Source organism: Trachurus japonicus, chromosome 13, assembly GCF_045865225.1.
Source record: "Trachurus japonicus isolate A0001 chromosome 13, Traja_1.0".
In the NCBI taxonomy this organism is placed as follows: Eukaryota; Metazoa; Chordata; class Actinopteri; order Carangiformes; family Carangidae; genus Trachurus; species Trachurus japonicus.
Window position 1 is genome coordinate 12,326,673 of NC_140919.1, and position 21,335 is coordinate 12,348,007.

The following is a 21,335-nucleotide window of genomic DNA, read 5'->3' on the forward strand; positions in this document are numbered from 1 at the left end:
ATCTAAACAAAAATCTGATAATACATAAATTGCATCTTGACAGCATGGAAATGTTGGTGATTTGTTTTTAATGATAAGTGTTTTGCTTCATCAGAGAAAATTTGATGTTTATAAATTCCACTCTCACATTGACTACAGTTGTTCCCATGAGAGCAGAATTCAAAATGTTCTCAAAAGTTCAGTTTTTGAATTAAAATTCTGATATTTGCTAAACTTCATCAACCATGACTCCAGAATATTCTCATTTTTTTTCAGGAAGTTTGAAAATGTATTTAGCAAGAATTTGATGGTATATGTTTACAGTACTGTTTACAGTCAAACGTTTTCATGCACTGTAGGCTAAATTTTTGCTTAATCAAAAATCCGAGAAACAAGTTTTGTGGAGGACAGTCTGGAGATGCTCTGTAGCAAGTTTGGTGTCAATTGAGCAAAAATTGTGGGAGGAGATACATTTTAAAAGTTTTACAGTTATTGAAAAAAACAGAGTGATGGACTTCATAATTTGTAATAAGTTTAAGTGGACAAAAGTTTCAGCAGTATTGAGGCTACATTGTGGTGAAGTTTCAACACTGTAGCATCTACCGTTGGTTTGGTAGGAATTTTTAAAGTTTTTAAATTTAAACGCTTATTGTGCCCCCCCTAGGAGGGAGGGGGCACATGTTTGTTTGTTTTATTAGATCCCCATTAGCTGCTGTACAAGACAGCAGCTATTCTTCCTGGGGTCAAAACATCTTACAAACATTTCTGTTTCAGAATTTAACACAGAACATTCAACATAGATCATCATCATTCATACAGTGGACAACAGCAACACAAAACATTAAAAAAAGCTCACATCTCATTTACAAACTGTTCTTAAAGTACAAAGAAACAGAAATCATGCGTTGTTTGTGACATGCAACCGTCTCTAATGGTCAGAGAGTCACTCCCTCTTGTAAAAACAAATACATCTTTAGTCCCTGTTGAGTGAATCTGGCATGGGACTGAACCTTTGTGCAAAGTTTGGTGAGTTTTCACCCATGGGAAGTATGACTTCCTTGGAAGAAGAAAGAAAGAGGAAGAAGAAGAAGAATTCCTAGGAATACAATAGTGTCCCGGCAGCTTAGCTGCCCGGACCCTAATAAGGGTCCCTTAATCAACGTTAGTTAGTATATGATTAAGCATGAATGAATGAATGAATGAATGAATGAATGAATGAATTTTTATTTTCGTGTCATGCCACCACTGTGGCCCATCCCATCTGAGATTACAAGACTCAATAACAAATACAAAAACAAAGACTAGACAGTCCTTCCTGTTGGTGTTACCTGCCACACAGGTGTGACATAAATAAACAATTTAAGATTACTTTCAGTAATCACTCAACTATATGTTGCTCTTCGTCTCATTGCCCAAGCCTTTTCAAGAAATAAAGAAAATGCAAAAATATTCAAATGAAAAAGAAGTTTTAGCCTCTCAGTATCGTCTAACCACACAAATTTGTTATTTGGATCTACTTTACTAAACAATTTTTGTCTTATAGAGTCATAGAAAGGACAGTAGAACACAAAATGAATTTCATTCTCCAACTCTTGGATGTCACATAAATTACAAATTCTATCGTCTTCTGCTGTGCCAACATATCTGCCTGTCTCGATATGAAGACCAAGAATACCAGCTCTCAACTGAGCACACAGGGATCTTTTCTTTTTAGATTAATTATACAAAACATAGTTTTCTGGGCCAAATACAGGTCTGTTTTATTTCACAGTAAGTACGCAGTTTTGGTTTACCCCAAGTATCTAATGCCCTTAAGCATTAACTATTTACAGATATATTAAAAATCATTATTATGTATTACTTAGGATTAGGAAAGGTATTAGTAAGCAAATAATTCATGTTTACTACTCAAAGTTAGTTAATACATTTAAAAGTTGAATAATGTAATTAGTTATAATTATGTATGCATTACTCAGCATTAATTAACACATTAGTTTATATATTAATGCTAAATAATGTACTAACTAACGTTAATTAAGGGACCCTTATTGTAAAGTGTTACCGAGAAATCCTCTTACTGCTCTCCAGACACTCAGCCAGCTCCTCCTGCTTCATTCTCCTCAGGAAGTTCACTGTGATCTTCACTAATGCTTCTCTGCTGCTCCTCCTCTGTCCTTCATCCTCACCGTCCAAGACCTCCTCATCCTCTCTCTGACTCCCTGAGCATTCTGGGTAATCTGGACTCAGAGCCTTGTGGATCTTCTTCAGCTCATTCTTCACAAAAGTGACCATGTTCTCCTCCAGCCGCTGGAACAGAAACTCTATGAGTGACAGCATCAAACTAAAACCATGGAGCCAAACATTAGATCCATGTTGGACAGACTGACAATCCACTGGTGTCAAAGTGCAGCATGGAGATGATGGTGAACACAACAGATGTAACAGCAGCTGTTGGACATGTCCTCACCACAAATATGGAGTCCAGGTGCGTTTGGTGCTGCTGCTGGGCAGACTGACCACTGGGAACCTCTGAGCTCTCCTGGTCCACTCTGTGGAGGAATCGGTGTCAGTGAACATCAGGACAGAGAGATAATACAAGATGGACTTTATATGTCCCCTGAGGACTTTCCCAACGGACAGAGGCACTTTGGTTTCAGACCTGGTCCAACAACATGTCGTACAAACTGGTTCTTTTCTACAATAACCTGAGTCTGACTGTCAGTTACAGCTTACATCTGATCAGTTGATCCACGTCGTCCTTTAAAGTCAATGAACCTCTCCAATGACTCGTTGCTCTTTAAAGACAGACAGCTGGGTTGAGGAGAGTCTGGTCTCTGCTGCTGGATCCTGAAACAACAACACAACTGAAAAATGTGAATGTTGGAGAGAAACTGATGAAAAATATCTTCAGTCTTTTGATAAACACAACAACTGACTTTTAGAGAGAAAAGACTTTCTGACTGTTTTAAATTCTGACCTTTCAAATAAAGATCGCCTCTCGTTAAACTGATGACGACCAATGGACTCAGCGTTGGTCCCAGGCCCAGGTCCAGCAGACTTTAGCTTGTGCTGCTGCTTTGGCCTTGGACACAACACAGTGTATATATATATATATATATATATACTATATATATATATATATATATATATATATATATATATATATATAGTATATACACTGTGTTGTGTAGTAGTATGTAGGTAATATCATAATGTTATATAAACAGTATATATATATATAACATTATGACATTACCTACATTCATTCCTTTCTCTAGGAACCCCTCAGGGCCCCCTTGACCTATAATTTTGTCCTGTTGCACACCTCAAAGCTGCCACCAGGAGGCGACTTGATGCAGCCAACATCACCATGTTCCTTCTACCAGGTGGAAACAACACCATGAACATTTAGTGCAAATGAAAGGATGATTTCAACCCAGTGGTTTCTTCCTGTTTTAAGTAGATGGTGCTGACATATTTCCTGTTGCTACTGGGCTGCACTGTGAGCATCACTGAATATAACATGTGGATATTCAGGCAGGGTTATAGCTCAGATTTTATAGAAAATCATTGAAATTTGACTCCACAGGAAGAATGTTAAAAAGCTTTGAATTTTAGTTTTGTCCTACGTCTGATCAGCTGATCCATGACCTCCTTTAAACTCAATGTCCCTCTCCAATGAGTCGTCGCTCTCTGCAGACAGACAGCTGGGTTCAGGAGAGTCTGGTCTCTGCTGCTGGATCCTGAAACATCAACACAACTGATAAATCTGCATGCTGGATAAAAAGCATGATGAAAAATAGTCTTTCTGACTGTTTTAAATTCTGACCTTTGACCTCTGGTCTGGCTCTGACGTCCCTCACACTCAATAAAAAAATCACAACTTATGTGTGAATAGTTCTAAGATTTTTAAAAGAATCATCTGCAAGCCACCAGACTTGATGCAGCCAACATCATCATGTTCCTTCTACCAGGTGGAAACAAGACCATGAACATTTAGTGCAAATGAAAGGATGATTTCAACCCAGTGGTTTCTTCCTGGCTGACATATTTCCTGTTGCTACTGGGCTGCATCAACACAACTGATAAATCTGCATGCTGGATAAAAAGCATGATGAAAAATGTTTTTTTTCTTTCTATTTTTATTTTATCTTCACAAATGATAAGGCCAAACAAACAATAGCACGTGACAACGACAAAAACATCACAAACAAATGTGACCGATGTTGTTCTGACTTGCCCTAAAAGGGTATTGAACCCATTCCAGCGCACCAAGCAACGACGCTAACCGTTTCGCCAAGAGTTCAATGACTACTTGGCAAGGTGATTAGCATGTCTTTAATGGGTGAGGGAGTTTAACTTAAGTACCGCTAACCGCCACACGCCATCACGCCATCACTTCTCCTCACTGGTACCTTGTGACTGTGACTGTACATTGACACTATGGTGGTGGTGGTGGGGGGGGCTCTGGTCCATCTTTTTAATATTTAATTAATACACAACTGACTTTTAGAGAGAAAAGTCTTTATGACTGTTTTAAATTCTGACCTTTCAAATAAAGATCGCCTCTTGTTAAACTGATGACGACCAATGGACTCAGCATTGGTCCCAGGTCCAGGTCCAGGAGACTTTAGCTTGTGCTGCTGCTTTGGCCTTGAATACAACACAACACAGTATATGTATAGCTGGACAATGTGTGTCTGAGTTATAGCTCAGATTTTATAGACAATCATTGAAATTTGACTCCACAGGAATAAAGCTTTGAAATTTAGTTTTGTCTTACAGCTGATCAGTTGATCCATGTCCTCCTTTAAAGTCAATGTCCCTCTTCCTCTTTAAAGACAGACAGCTGGGTTCAGGAGAGTCTGGTCTCGGCTGCTGGGTCCTGAAACATCAACACAACTGATAAATCTGCATGTTGGATAAAAAGCATGATGAAAAATGTTTTTTTTTCTATTTCTAACCCTAACCCTTCTATTTTTATTTTATCTTCACAAACAAACAAACAAAGCACATGACAATGACAAAAACATCACAACACCCTCTGGTCCATCTTTTTTAATATATAATTAATACACAACTACTGACTTTTAGAGAGAAAAGTCTTTCTGACTGTTTTCAATTCTGACCTTTGACCTCCGGTCTGGCTCTGGTGTTCCCCACGCCGTTTCTTAGAGGGAGGGGCTCCCTCCTCTCTGTCCTCACACTGATCCATGCTGCTGAGGTCACATCCACATCAGCTCACACACACTTTGTGGCTTCACCTGCAGAGGAAACACACATCATTCTGCTACAGCTGATTATTCAACACACAACAACTGGGCCTCAACTTATTTCACCTCACAGCTCCACTATCACAACATTCAGTCATTTCACTCACACTGGAAATTCAAAGAGAGAAACAGACTCTCTAGCTGCCACTGACACTTATTGTCTCTGTCAATCCATACATCGTCTGCTCCATCAAATGTCAGAAAATACTTACAAATGATGCGTTCAAGTTCCTCTGTCTGAGGCCACAAATCAGACTAAACAATGAAATCTTCAGTCTTTGAAGCTGAAAACTTCTGTTTGTACAATGTTGACTGAACAACTGTTGCTGCTCTAAATAATTCTTCACAACAATATTGATAATTTTTGATCCACTAATCAAAAACCCAGAGTGTTTATAGGTGAGAAAAAATATTCAAGGGAAGTACAAGCACCTCACAACTGTAATGATGAGAAGCCTGTGGAGCTAGTTCAGGCAGCTGCGTCCATCCTGATCAGCTGATCAGTCTCGTGCCCTCCTCATCCAAATAGGGCGGGCTACTAAACCCCCCAGCTTACCTGCTCATATGCTGCTGCTGCCGCTGCTATTTTCTGCTCTGCTGTCCTTGCTGCTGCTTCTGCATACATCTCGCTGCTGCTGCTGCTGCTGCTGCCCATGAGGTTTTGCAGGCCCACCTCCTCTCCAGCATCCACCTGTGGGCTCTGTCTCTATGATCCCCTGTGGGAGTCTGCTTCATTCCCTGTAATTTCTGGCAAACCAGATCATTCAGGGAAGGAATAACCGAGACAGAGCCTGATGCCAAACCTGCTGCAGCCATGCTCAAGGATGCTGTGCTTCAACTTGCAATGTTTATGTGACGCTCATGAAATGGAAGGCACATTTTATGTAATTTTATTTGTTTTATTTTGAAAATGTTATTTCTGTGGAAGAAATGTGTTAATTTGGGCCAAAATGCTCAATAATTGCCTCTTAGTAAGAGTGAAAGCAAAAGAGCTACTCAGTATTACCAGCAGGAGGCAGTGTGGCGAGTTGCTTCCCATCTTGGACTCACCTTCTGAGTGGACGCCTAATATAATACATCCATGGTGGACGCTTGTTTACTTCCTCATTCTACTGAGCGAAGCAGCACTGAACAGAAGCAAACTGTCGCCTGTCTCATTCTTTCTCCTGTTTTACAGCAACCTTATCTGTGTACAGGTACTCTGCCTGGGACCTGTTAGATTTACACTTAATAAATTATCTGTTCTCATTTCAGAGTTGTCTGACTGTACTGCAGTAAATGACTTTGAAGACTCTGATGCTGACTCTAACACTGTCAAATCAATAATTGATCAAATCTCAGGAAAACACTGATTACAACATGAAGTGTTTGGTAGCCTATTGATCAGTGATAGTCAACAACATTCAACATTGATCAGTAACAGTCAGTACTGATCAGACTAATATTCATCAATAGACTGTAGTAGCTGTTGAACCAGGAGCCTCTGACTCATTTGATGCGGTGTTTGTTATGATTAGATGTTATTACATGTTTGACCGCTAGGCGGCAGTACTGGTTAGTAGTCAGCTTACCGTACCATATAAGACAGTAGAGCAAGACTGCATGAAGCCACATGTATGTTGTTGAGAACGTGAGACATTAAACTAAGTTACTTGCTATCAACACGGCCTCATCCTTGGAACACGAACATGACATGGTACCAGGAGTAAACTCGAATGAACGACATGGATTTAAAACCACCGGAAAGTTTGAAACTAACGGGGAATGTCGACGAGAACTGGCGCACCTTCAAACAGCGGTTTCACCTTTATGTTGCTGCTACGGGACTCGAGGCAAAGCCGGAGGCAAGAAAGGTAGCGCTGCTGCTAACAATAGCAGGGCCACAGGCCATAGAAGTATTTAACACGTTCGTGTTTGACAGTCCTGAAGATAATGAAAAGTTGGATGTAGTGCTTAGCAAGTTTGATGCTCACTGTTCTCCGAAGAAGAACGAGACGTACGAGAGGTACGTGTTTCGGTCTCGTACACAGCGGCAACATGAGCCTTTTGATAGCTTCCTGACGGACTTGCGGCTAAAGGCGCAGTCCTGCAACTTCGGAACGCTGAGTGACTCCATGGTCCGGGACCAGATTGTCTACGGTGTGGAGGATAAAAAGGTCAGAGAGAGGCTACTACGGGAGATGGAGCTGACGCTGGCAGGAGCCATTAAGATCTGCCAGGCCAGTGAGCTGTCCCAAAGGCACGTGAGGACGTTCAGCGAGATGTCTGCAGTCGCCTCGGCGCAGAGCGACAGCGCGGCAGCGGTTGGAGCAGTGTCGTATCAGCGGAGACGGCGCACACAGACCCGGCCTGCACAGCAGGAGGACGTGATGATAAACTGCAAGCGCTGCGGCTCACAGCACAAGCTTAGACAGTGTCCAGCGTTTGGTAAGCAATGCTCCAGTTGCCAAGGCAAGAATCATTTTGCTAAACAATGCTTCTCCAAACGGAAAGAGGGGAAAAAAGAAAAAACTGTAAACTTAATAGACGAGCCTGATCTAAGTGACACGTTCTTTGTTGGAATGGTGAATTGTGAAAGTGAACAAATAAATAAGCCAGACAATGTAAATGATGTCACTACAGAAGATAAGTGGATAGCTCCTCTAATGATAAATGGGACTGTAGTCACCATGAGATTGGACACTGGTGCGAAAGCAAATCTCATAAGCATGTGTGATGTGAAGGCAATGAAAAACAAGCCACAAATAAAAAGAAAAGAATCTGGACTGAAAGACTACAATGGGCGGCCAATCAAATGTTTGGGCACATGCAGGTTGAGTGTCACAGTTAAAGGAAAAGTGCACCACCTATCCTTCTTTGTTGTGAATGAGGGACGTGAATCACTTCTGGGTGACAGAGCCTGTGAAGAACTGGGGCTTGTGGAAAGAGTGTATCAACTGATATATACTCCAAGTAAACACCTAGTCCTTGCTGATGCCCTATCCAGAGCAACTACAGGCGACAGTGTGAGTGCAACAGACGAGGACATACAGTGTCATGTGAACATGGTGTCGGCTACACTGCCTGTGTCGGATACAAAGTCAAGACAAATAGCGGAGGCTACAGCAAAGGATGCTGAGCTACAGCATGTCATGAAGAACATGGATGAGGGATGGCCAGCTGGTTCATGTCCACAATTTTACCATGTTAGAGGTGAGCTTAGTACTGTGGATGGTCTGCTGTTGAAAAAGGGCAGGATTGTTATTCCACGGGCTTTGAGAATGGACATGTTGCACAGGATACATGAAAGCCACCTCGGCATCGAAAAGTGCAAAAGGAGGGCGAGAGACACGGTTTTCTGGCCCGGACTGAACAAAGACATTGAAACACTTATAAGTAAATGTGAAACATGCCAGAAACACAGGAACAAGCAGAGCAAAGAGCCTATGGTGGTAGCTGAGGTGCCAACAGCACCATGGCACAAAGTAGGAATGGACTTGTTTCATCTCAGAGGTAAAGACTATTTAGTGGTAATGGATTACTACTCAAACTTCCCTGAGATGGCGCTACTAACAAGTTCAACATCAACTTGTGTCATAACACATGCTAAATCTATCTTCGCCAGGCATGGCATCCCACACACCGTGGTGAGCGACAATGGCCCCTGCTTCAGCAGCAAAGAATGGCAGAAGTTTGCAGTGCAATATGATTTCAAGCATGTGACGTCAAGCCCACACTATGCACAATCAAACGGGCAAGCTGAAAAAGGAGTTCACATTCTCAAGCAACTCCTAAAGAAAGCAGCTGACAGTGACTCGGATCCCTATCTGGCTTTATTGAGCTACAGAGCATCACCTCTTCAGTGCGGCCTATCACCAGCTGAACTGCTGATGAAGAGGAAGCTACGAACAACATTGCCGAGTCATCAAAACGACAAATTAAAGCAAAAGAATCACTCAAAGATTGAACATAAGCTACGACAACAGAAAATGATGCAAAAGTCATTCTATGACAGAACAACCAAGCATCTCCCTCCACTGACTACCAACAACACAGTCAGGATTGAGGATGCTGATGGATGGAGTACAAAAGCAACTGTCCTGCAAGAAGTTGCTCCACGATCGTACACAGTGAAAACTGATGATGGACAAATCCTCAGACGCAATCGTCGCAGTCTGTTAAAGACTCCTCAAGGGACTGTTGGAGAGCTCAGTGTAACCTGTGGTGAATCTCAGGTAACTCCCACACCTGCTATGGACTGTAACACTGACTCTCACACACCTACTCCAAGCGAACCTGAGTTAAGAAGGTCCACAAGAGAAATCAGAAAGCCTGATAGACTGAACTTATAAACAAAGAAAATTCAATATGCATGTTAAAGATGTTGAACAAAATGTATATTGATTGATGTTGTGAATGTGTTCTAAATGGTCTAGTGTTGGCTTAGATATGAGTTATGCAATCTGATATAAACTGTTTATACGGCTTATGTGTTGCAGAGTTATGCTGAATGTGAAATGGTTGAAATAACTGACACAGCTAATGTGATGATTCATGTTAATGCATTTTACCTTAGAAAAGGGGGGATGTTATGATTAGATGTTATTACATGTTTGACCGCTGGGCGGCAGTACGGGTTAGTAGTCAGTTTACCGTACCATATAACGGAGTAGAGCAAGACTGCATGAAGCCACATGTATGTTGTTGAGAACGTGAGACATTAAACTAAGTTACTTGCTATCAACACGGCCTCATCCTTGGAACACGAACATGACACACACTGTCTGGAATTTTTTCAATAAATATTGACCGTGTGTCATCAGTAGATGAGGTGAGTAGTGACTGAGCTGAGCCTGAGGCTGTGTATGTCGCTGTTGAGACGGGTGTGGTGGGGGTGTCAGCGGCGTGGAGCGGGTCTCTGTAGCGGGGACAGCTCCGTGACACCGCCGGCGAGTGCTGTAGGGAAAAACACATACAGTACACACACTGTGCCTTGTATTGATTTTTTTCTCTTGTTCTCTGTGCCCTAACTCTTTATGTCTGTCTCTTTCAGGAGTTGTTCAGTTGTCAAGACATATGTTTGTTTGTTTTTGGATGATAGGCCTAAATGTTATTTTCGTAATATTTCTATAATGATTTCACACTTTCATTTTACATCTTTGTTTCAACCTCACATACTGAACTTCACATCTATGAACTACTACACTTATTCTGCTTCAAGTAGTACAACTGTCTTTTGCACAGGCCGATCAAGATACACTGGCTTAGTAGTACGTTTCCCTTGTTTGTCTAAGGTTGAGTCACTAACTAACAGTTTCACCTTTCTGACTTTTCCATCAGCACTGGGATACACTTCTGTCACTCTTGCCAATTTCCACTGATTTTGTGGAGAACTGTCCTCACAAACGATAACTATGTCATTAACTTTTGTATCTCTCCTATCTCTTTGCCAGATTTGTCTCTGCTGAAGATTAAGGAGATATTCCTTCTTCCACCTAACCCAGAAGTCATTTGACAGAAACTGAACCTGTCGCCACCTCTTGCGCAAATACAGGTCCTGCTTCACAAACTGACCAGGAGGGGGAGATATTATGCTGGACTTCATCATGAGAATGCGGTTAGGACGGAGTCAAAGGTTCCAGACTTGTGGGATCATTTAAGTGTTCGATTGTCAGAGGTCTGCTGTATATAGCCATCACCTTATACAGAAACGTTCGAAGTGAAGCAATGTCAAGTCTTTTAGCAGACTGATCCAGGATTGCAGTGAGAAAACTTCTGATTGTTTTTATTTGTCTTTCCCACACACCTCCCATATGGCTCGATGATGGAGGTATTCATTTTGAACTCACATCCATATCAACCACATCACATCTCAGCTGTCTCACATTCCCACGGATTGCAATGAATGTGCGCAATGCATTTATGAAAGCATCTGTGGTGAGATCATCTAACATTTCTATATGTATGGCTCTTGAACACATACATGTAAAAAGAAGACCATACTTCTTAAGTTCCTTTCTTGCTTCCTTCACATAGAATGGTCCAAAGCAATCTATGCCACAATATGTAAACGGAGGCGTACTTTCCATCCTGTCCTCTGGCAAGTCTGCCATCTTTGGATCTTGTGTACTTCTTCTGTACTTTCTGCACATCATGCACTTGTAGATGTGTGAGGCAACTGCACTGCTGCAACCCATGATCCATATTCCATTGGCCCTTATTTCATTTAAAGTTATGCCTCTTCCTTGATGATGCACCTTCTGGTGGTAATGCTTAATGATTAAAGAAGACACATGACTTGTCTTGGGCAGAATGGCAGGATGCTTGGCATGTGGGTGAAGACTAGATCTTGTCAAACGTCCTCCAACCCTGAGCACATCACATTTATCAAAGAATGGATTTAGCTTGTGTAGCTTGTTTGTTTTATCTTTAGGTTTCATTTCTTTGCATTGCTTTAACATCTTGATCTTACAGCTGAATGCTTCCTCTTGAACCAGTATGATGATGAAAAGCTCTGCTTCTTGTCTTTCCTCCACACTTGTGGTTTCGCTTGTTTTAGATTTAAAACCCTTTCTTTGCTTTACATGGTGCTTAAGAAAAGCAATGGCTTTGACAGCTCTTTTCCAGTCAAAAAACTTAGACAGACGATCTAGCAAAGTCCTCTCTTCTTTTGCTTTGGTGTTAAGAACCTGAGCTTTACGTAGTTCTGGATCATCATCACTGACCTCTCCCATCTTGATGTTTCCTGCAGGTAGGTCCTGTTCCCATAAAAAATCTGGGCCAGTGAACCAGTTTGAACTGACGAGCTGATGTGCCATCAGGCCCCTGGAAGCGTGATCTGCAGGGTTATCTTCAGATTTCACATGCTGCCATTGGTCAGGATCTGTAGTGGACTTAATTCTTTGGATTCTGTTTGCTACAAACACATGAAACCGTTTGGCATCATTGTTTATGTTAGAGTGGAGTGCGGGTGTGACGTCAGAGAGAGGCGACAGTGTTATTGTTTCAGAGTTTGCGGGTTGTGAAAGGAAAATAAACGGAGTGTGTTGCTCAGCTCCAAAGAGTATTATGTTTGTGAGTTTTTGTCAGCAGAAAAGAGTGACTTTAGAAGCCCTACACACTTCGGAACGCTACATTGGTGGCAGCGGTAATTGGAGTGAGTCTTGGCTTTTGGAGCAGTTTCTCTTTCGGAAATTACTGAACTTTTTTCAGTCGGCCCTGTTAGCGGCGGCTAGCGGTACTCGTGTGGATGCTTTGGAGCGGCATGTTCAGAGGAGTGAAGCGCAACGTTACAGACTGTGACATGGATGAAGATTGGTGACGGCGAGAAGCCGTTTGCTACGTGGGTGAAGCAGTTTGAAGCCGCGGTCCGCGCCCAGACGAGGGGGACCAGGAGCGGGAGTTACACCGCCACTTTGGTGAATCTCCTCCCTACGAAGCTGGACGGCACCGCTTTCCTGTTGTGGGAAACTCTACCGCCGGATGTTCAGTGTGATTATGAGCAAGTGAAGGAGAGATTAAAGGACGCCTTTGGACAAAAAACGTTCCTCCTGTACTTCCAGATGTGCATCTCTGCGCGGCCCCGTCAGCCGAATGACAGTTTGGAGGTCTATGCAGCCTACGTCTCCAGGCTCGTGGCTGAGGCTTTTCCTGACTATGACAGAGCTGCCAGGAATGGTGAGACTTTTAGATGTTTTCTTGCTGGACTTGACCCTGCCCTCCAAGCTAAGTGTTTTACAAACGGAGGTGAGGGATTTGAGAGCGCGTGCCTGTGAGACTGAGTGTGGCGGTCGTGGCTCCCCTTTTCCTGGGGCTCGTCAGCAGAGCCCGGGGGAGTGCAGAGAGCAGCGGCGTGCCTGTCACTGCGCTTGTGGCGGGTTGTGTGGGTCATATGTTTGGCTCTCCCAAAGATGTGTTAATTCTGACTGGCTGAAGCTAACTGTCGAACAGAGACTGAAAGATCAGTTCCAGCAGACATGGAGAAGTGAACTTGGCAGTATGACATCATGTGACATCTATATTGAGTTTAAACAAGAGTTTAAGTTAGAAAAGTATTTATTGTGTTCAAATCAAAAGTACAGACAGGCCATCTGCCACTTTAGAGTAAACAACACCAGAATACCAAAAGTTATTGGAAGGTACAAAGGACTCGATAGAAGTCGGAGGTTATGTGATCTATGTAAAGACGGCCAGATTGGTGATGAGTTCCATGTTTTGTTTGAATGCAAGAACACATGTATTGTATATCTAAGAGAAAAATACCTCCCTAAATAGATGCCCATCTATGTTTAAACTAATTTTGTTATTACAGTCTGATAAAAGAAAAGTTATTTATAAACTAGGTGCTTTTCTGAAATGTGTTCTTCCTCTGTTTAAGTGATTTTGCTCTGTCCTGGTCAGAGATGTATGTACAAAGCATGTACACTGCCTCCTGCTATCTCTGATTATTTGTACTGTTTTATTGTTTGTGCTCCATACCACTTGCGTGGTCGTGAGAAATAAATAAAGTAAAGTAAAGTAAAGTAAAGAGCTGGATGGACGAAGGGACAGAATGACATTTGATCCGATGCATACAAAGACAGCACGTGTGTTCGTCTCTCTCACGCTCTGTTAATAATTTAATTTAGCGGTGACGTCTCAGTCCGGGACTGATTTTTACATTAGATAGTGTGATGATGTCTTGCATGAAGTTAATGTAATCTGTGCAGTATTGCTTGTCTGTCTTGAGCTTTCGTTCCAGACACTTTAAACGCTGGACAGCACATGACATGTTGTTGGGTAAGTCTGTGGAGGCCTTTATTTAATTCTGCTTAACGTCTGGGGGTCTGGAAGCGTTCTGATTGGACAGAGGGTACCGGAAGCACAATAAACTGCACCTCTTCTTCTACGTGTGTCTTATTGACAGGTGGAGCCTATATGAATAATTATATAAATGCATAGTGAACGGTAAGAATGGAGAGTTGGACTAATGCTAACTAGTACAGTTCGAACTAATGAGGACCTCCCATTAGTTTGAACTCTCATTATTCCGATTGTCGGACCAATGGGAAGTCGGACTAATGGGAGGTCGGACCAGTGCCATGGACCCAAGTTATCACCGCGACACACAGAGCGGCAAGTCAGTTGATAGCCTATCCTACGCATGCGTAGAACGACAGGAATTAATTTTTAAAAAGAATAAATGTTTACATGATCGAGGAATTAATCAATTCCGATTTAAAATAGGAATAAACCACCCACTTAAATCGGAATAAAGTTTAATTCCGAATTATATTTTCACTCGGAATTAAATTATTTTAATTCGGAATTAAAGCTCTCATGTAAACGGGGCAACTGGCTCCGAATCAGAACCAGCACTGGAACCAGCTTGGTAGAAAAGCTTAGTTCGCAACTTTGTGGGATGGCATACGACAGATCAAGACTGAAATGCTTGCTCATCTCGATGTAAAAGTGGATCCAATCCAAACAAAATTGTGCAACATTCAGGTGTCTCTGGACACTCTTGGAGAACTTCACCAGAGCATCGGGTTGGAGCAAACGAGGACAACATTACAAATCTCAGCACGCTGACCAAGGAGCTAACTAAGGACAATGCCTACCAGATGGACAAGATCCAGGACCTGGAGAACTGAAGCAGAGCCTCTAACCTTCGCTTTGTAAGGATTCCAGAATCCGCGGAGGGCCGTGATACTCTGGGCTTCATGTCCAAGCTAATCGCACACCTGCTCGGCCCGGAAAACTTTTCCACTCCTCCAGTCATTGAGCGGGCTCACCGCACACCTATGTTCCGCCACAATGACAGAGCAGGTCCAAGACCCATCCTGATCAAACTCATCGATTTCCAGGATAAGGTGAAAATCCTTCGTCTTGCCAGAGAGAAGAAAGAGCTGGTGTTTCAAGTTAATCAAATACATATCCTGACTTCAGTGCTGAACAAGTGAAAAAACCTGTTAAACGGAGATTCCATGAGTTAAACTTAAAATACTCTCTCCGGTATCCGTCCACTTTGAGTGTTATTGTCAATGGGAAATCATAGCAGTCTATCTGTGAAGCGGATTCCTCTCAAGGGGTTTATCCTATTAAATAAAATTTCTGAATGAATGAATGAATGAATTAGTTCCTCAGTTAATTTTATGTAGCTAAAGGCAGTTATGAAAGGGACAATTGTGTTTGAATTAGCCTACTCCCACCTAGCGGAGCTGTTTTGCTGTACAAATTTATCTGCCCCTGAAAGTAGACAATAATGGCTCTGAACAGGTCAGAACAGGTGGATGCAACAGAACTTCCTTAAACTAAATCATAATAAAACTGAAATTATTTTATTCAACAGTCACAGTGATGTAGTTGATTTTAACAGTGCCAACACTGTCATCCTATTGCCACTCCTCTACCAGGAACCTTGGGGTTATTTTTGATAGGCTAATGATTTTAAATTTGACAAGCAAATTAGCTCTGTAGTCCGGACAAGTTTCTTCCACCTTGCTAAGGCAAAGGGCAAAGGCATATTTACCTCGTAAGGACCTCAAAAAAAGTAATCCACGTGTTTATTACCTCTCTTTCAATGTGCAGATTGTAGGTTGTGCAAAATGCTGCTGCCGATCTACCGACAGGGAAAAACAACAGCATCATATAATCCCTATTCTCCGCACTTTACACTTGTTTACTGTCAATTTTAGACTCATTTTAAATTTTTACTTGTTTTTAAGTGCCAGAATGGCTTGGCGCCCCCTATCTCTCTGAACTTTGTACTTAAAGCTGTACAGAAAAGAAAACTGAATTTGAGCGCACTGTGGGTCTTAACATTAGTGTAATAACTCATCTATCAGACGATGTAGGCCAAACTTTGTGCAAAATTCTATTTTTGAGTAAATCCGGGATGAAAGTGTGGTATTTTTTTTCCGCATTGGCTAATGCAGGCACATGGATTATAGAGGGATTATATGTCTGCGTCACTGACGTTCTACTGTGCATGTCGCCTGCAGAAAGAGAGCAGGAAGAACCGCGATCATGTCTTTTTGTGCTGTTAGTTGCACTAATTGTTTTGATAAAAATAACAAAACGCACAAATTTTACAGAATCCCGTCAACTCGCACTGTTATAGTAGCCTACGCTGACAACATCGCTAGCTAACACCGCTTTGACTACACTTGGTTATGAGGTAACCATGACAACCAGTTCTTTCTGCAGTTTGCGATTGTCGGACCAATGGGAAGTCGGACTAATGGGAGGTCGGACCAGTGCCATGGACCCAAGTTATCACCGCGACACACAGAGCGGCAAGTCAGTTGATAGCCTATCCTACGCATGCGTAGAACGACAGGAATTAATTTTTAAAAAGAATAAATGTTTACATGATCGAGGAATTAATCAATTCCGATTTAAAATAGGAATAAACCACCCACTTAAATCGGAATAAAGTTTAATTCCGAATTATATTTTCACTCGGAATTAAATTATTTTAATTCGGAATTAAAGCTCTCATGTAAACGGGGCAACTGGCTCCGAATCAGAACCAGCACTGGAACCAGCTTGGTAGAAAAGCTTAGTTCGCAACTTTGTGGGATGGCATACGACAGATCAAGACTGAAATGCTTGCTCATCTCGATGTAAAAGTGGATCCAATCCAAACAAAATTGTGCAACATTCAGGTGTCTCTGGACACTCTTGGAGAACTTCACCAGAGCATCGGGTTGGAGCAAACGAGGACAACATTACAAATCTCAGCACGCTGACCAAGGAGCTAACTAAGGACAATGCCTACCAGATGGACAAGATCCAGGACCTGGAGAACTGAAGCAGAGCCTCTAACCTTCGCTTTGTAAGGATTCCAGAATCCGCGGAGGGCCGTGATACTCTGGGCTTCATGTCCAAGCTAATCGCACACCTGCTCGGCCCGGAAAACTTTTCCACTCCTCCAGTCATTGAGCGGGCTCACCGCACACCTATGTTCCGCCACAATGACAGAGCAGGTCCAAGACCCATCCTGATCAAACTCATCGATTTCCAGGATAAGGTGAAAATCCTTCGTCTTGCCAGAGAGAAGAAAGAGCTGGTGTTTCAAGTTAATCAAATACATATCCTGACTTCAGTGCTGAACAAGTGAAGAAACCTGTTAAACGGAGATTCCATGAGTTAAACTTAAAATACTCTCTCCGGTATCCGTCCACTTTGAGTGTTATTGTCAATGGGAAATCATAGCAGTCTATCTGTGAAGCGGATTCCTCTCAAGGGGTTTATCCTATTAAATAAAATTTCTGAATGAATGAATGAATGAATTAGTTCCTCAGTTAATTTTATGTAGCTAAAGGCAGTTATGAAAGGGACAATTGTGTTTGAATTAGCCTACTCCCACCTAGCGGAGCTGTTTTGCTGTACAAATTTATCTGCCCCTGAAAGTAGACAATAATGGCTCTGAACAGGTCGGAACAGGTGGATGCAACAGAACTTCCTTAAACTAAATCATAATAAAACTGAAATTATTTTATTCAACAGTCACAGTGATGTAGTTGATTTTAACAGTGCCAACACTGTCATCCTATTGCCACTCCTCTACCAGGAACCTTGGGGTTATTTTTGATAGGCTAATGATTTTAAATTTGACAAGCAAATTAGCTCTGTAGTCCGGACAAGTTTCTTCCACCTTGCTAAGGCAAAGGGCAAAGGCATATTTACCTCGTAAGGACCTCAAAAAAAGTAATCCACGTGTTTATTACCTCTCTTTCAATGTGCAGATTGTAGGTTGTGCAAAATGCTGCTGCCGATCTACCGACAGGGAAAAACAACAGCATCATATAATCCCTATTCTCCGCACTTTACACTTGTTTACTGTCAATTTTAGACTCATTTTAAATTTTTACTTGTTTTTAAGTGCCAGAATGGCTTGGCGCCCCCTATCTCTCTAAACTTTGTACTTAAAGCTGTACAGAAAAGAAAACTGAATTTGAGCGCACTGTGGGTCTTAACATTAGTGTAATAACTCATCTATCAGACGATGTAGGCCAAACTTTGTGCAAAATTCTATTTTTGAGTAAATCCGGGATGAAAGTGTGGTATTTTTTTTCCGCATTGGCTAATGCAGGCACATGGATTATAGAGGGATTATATGTCTGCGTCACTGACGTTCTACTGTGCATGTCGCCTGCAGAAAGAGAGCAGGAAGAACCGCGATCATGTCTTTTTGTGCTGTTAGTTGCACTAATTGTTTTGATAAAAATAACAAAACGCACAAATTTTACAGAATCCCGTCAACTCGCACTGTTATAGTAGCCTACGCTGACAACATCGCTAGCTAACACCGCTTTGACTACACTTGGTTATGAGGTAACCATGACAACCAGTTCTTTCTGCAGTCAGGTTGCGCACGCATCCTGACTTGTTGGTAAACATACGTCAGCCTGCTCACGATTCACCAGCCACTGATTTTGGATCCGTCATCCGTCAATCAAACGTCTGAGACAACACACACACACCGAGCTCGGTCTCGCCCCGAGCATTGAATACCCCGCCTGCTCGATAACGACCAATCAAATTCGTTTTCCTTACTCAGGCAAACTCGCGCGGCAGCTCATTGAAACTCGGCGCGACAAACAGCCATTTCTGTACACGTTTAACATGCCCCCAAAATACTGAGGTCTGCTAACCAGCTGCTCATAACTGTGCCCAGATCAAAACTAAAAACCAGAGCAGAAAGCAGTGTTGCCAACTCCTCAGTAAGCAAAGTCGCTATTGGCTGTCGTAAAAGTCGCTAAATGACGTCATTATCTCAGCGGGGGGGGGGGGCAGCGGCCAGCGGCGCTCTTTATGTCTGTGGCGTGGAGCAGTGCGTCTCTGAATGCAGCGGAGGCAGCTCCGTGACACTACTGTGTGTAGGCTGACTACCTGTGAGTGCCCGCAGCAGCGCCGCTGCTCGTTGAAAACAGCTGTGATAACGTGATTTCAGGTCCAGAAACGTTTGTAATATTACGGGAAAAAGTCGCTAGATTTGTCGCTAGTCGCTTTTGACAAAAAAAAGTCACCAAGAGGGGTTGGAAAGTCGCCAGATTTAGCGACAAAGTCGCCAAGTTGGTAACACTGGCAGAAAGCGCCTTCTCTGTGGTGGCCCTGACATTGTGGAACAGCCTACCTGTGCAGATTAGGACTGCAAAAACACTTGAGCACTTTAAATCTCTATTAAAAACACATCTCTTTGGCATTTTAGTTAAGTTTGATATATTTTCACTTTTGTTTTATTGCTGTATTGCATGTTTTTACTGTACATTACCTTTATCCCATCAAGTTTTGTTGTTACTGTATGTTTTACTTGTGTTTTAATTATACAGCACTCCTTCCTGACACTCCGGTGATGGTTTTTTTTGGAAGTTACACAATGTCCCTTTAATACAAACAAATGAACAACAGCCAAGGGGGTATAAATAAATAGCGCAAATAAAGGGCACAAATTATATGTTTTGATAGTTTTCTTATTATTTCAGTCACAGATACTTTGTTCAGTTTCCCTTTGGAATTCCATAAAAGAAGGGTTTGAGTGACTAAATTTAGCTTTGTGCATGTGGTATCTTCCCGAGGATTATTATTACATTTATGACAGTTCTTTCTGTTTTTTTTCTTTACTTATTTATTTATCTAGAGGACTGTGCACATTAATGAACATTGCTGTAGATGTGCCAGTGTCTAATTTCCAACTGTAGTCCTCCAGCATGATGTTAAAAAAGACCTCAGGCCATTAAAAAACATAAAGACAGGAACACAGAAGTCATAATATATAAAACAACAAATAACAACAAGCAGACAATAATACACAGCGAAAAACCAATACATACAGTGCAATGTGATACACACGGACGTCATGGATGGCGGCGTCAACATGAACCCATGTGCAAACAAATAATCACTTAGTAATTACCAAATATTACGTACGCAAATGTCAGTAGCCTATACTAAATCGGTATGGTCTGTTCTTAAAAATGAACTCTCCTTGTTACAACAATTAAACTGTAAGAATTTATTGCAACTTTTAACCTAAACCCTTCGTATTTATTTAATATGTTTTTTATTTATTTTCTTTTTCATTATTTGTTTCGTTTTGTTTTTTTCCCCCCGTCATTCTCTCCTTTATCTTCATAAATGTTATATGACCGATCTTGCTGTATATCAACCAAAATAATCTTCTGGTCCTTGAATTAACAAAGGAGGTGTGACTTTCCTTTCAATAAATGTCAGGTACTAATGAATATGGTCTGTCAATCAATCTTTTTTCTCAGATTAAAATGCACCCAAAGCAGGCAAACTGGTGATCTATGAGTAACTTCTTGGAGAAATACACACATACAATATTGACAGATTATTAAGATCCAGGATCCAATGAAGTAGGTACCGGTCCGACCGGTGAGGTGCCGGATATTGTTTCAGCAGGATCCAGCACAAATTAAACACTGTGTGACACGATCAACAGGTTTTGCAGCTATAAACTTTAGAGTGAAAGTAGCTGTGAACAGATCAGAGCGTTGAACGAAGGGATTCCTGATTCTACCAGTGGGCACAATCATGATGGGTTTAATCCTAAAAATGCTTTTGTGCATGCACCTGTGTCCAGGTGAGTTATAGATGTGTGGGTGTGGTGTTTCTTTGTGTGTCGGTCAACACAACTTGTAGGACACAAGACACGATGAAATGATCGCTGCGCAACACTAGACTACATGACTGTAGTTTACTAAATTATATTTCACTACATTGTACTATACTATCTTCTACTTAACTTATGCATTGCAATTAATGCAACATTCTGTGTCCAAAACACATGAAGCTTCACTTTTAATTCAAACAAATTAATGCGACTGCCACAATTGTTACATTTCATCAATGAGACCAGCATTTATCTCCTAAAAAGAATGTAGCTACCCTTTAACCTTTAAAAACCTGCGGGTAAGTTAATTAGCGGTCGTCTTTTCTACCGGGATGAGGTCGGGAGGTTGGCCGGCTGTCAAGCTCTCCGGCCGGGTGGTGTCTCTGTGACGAGCCGTTGATCTGCTCCACAGGTGGAGGCTCCACCGTGGAGCTTCACTTCTCCAAAAAACATCGGAGCAAACGTTTAAACAGACGTCATTT

General features: G+C 41.9%; 1 protein-coding gene across 1 annotated transcript in view; it reads left to right on the top strand.

Annotated features, from left to right (window-relative positions):
• Window positions 1-21,335, top strand: part of LOC146975644 (NACHT, LRR and PYD domains-containing protein 3-like) — a 151,676-nt gene that overhangs the window by 38,115 nt on the left and 92,226 nt on the right. The window lies entirely within an intron of this gene.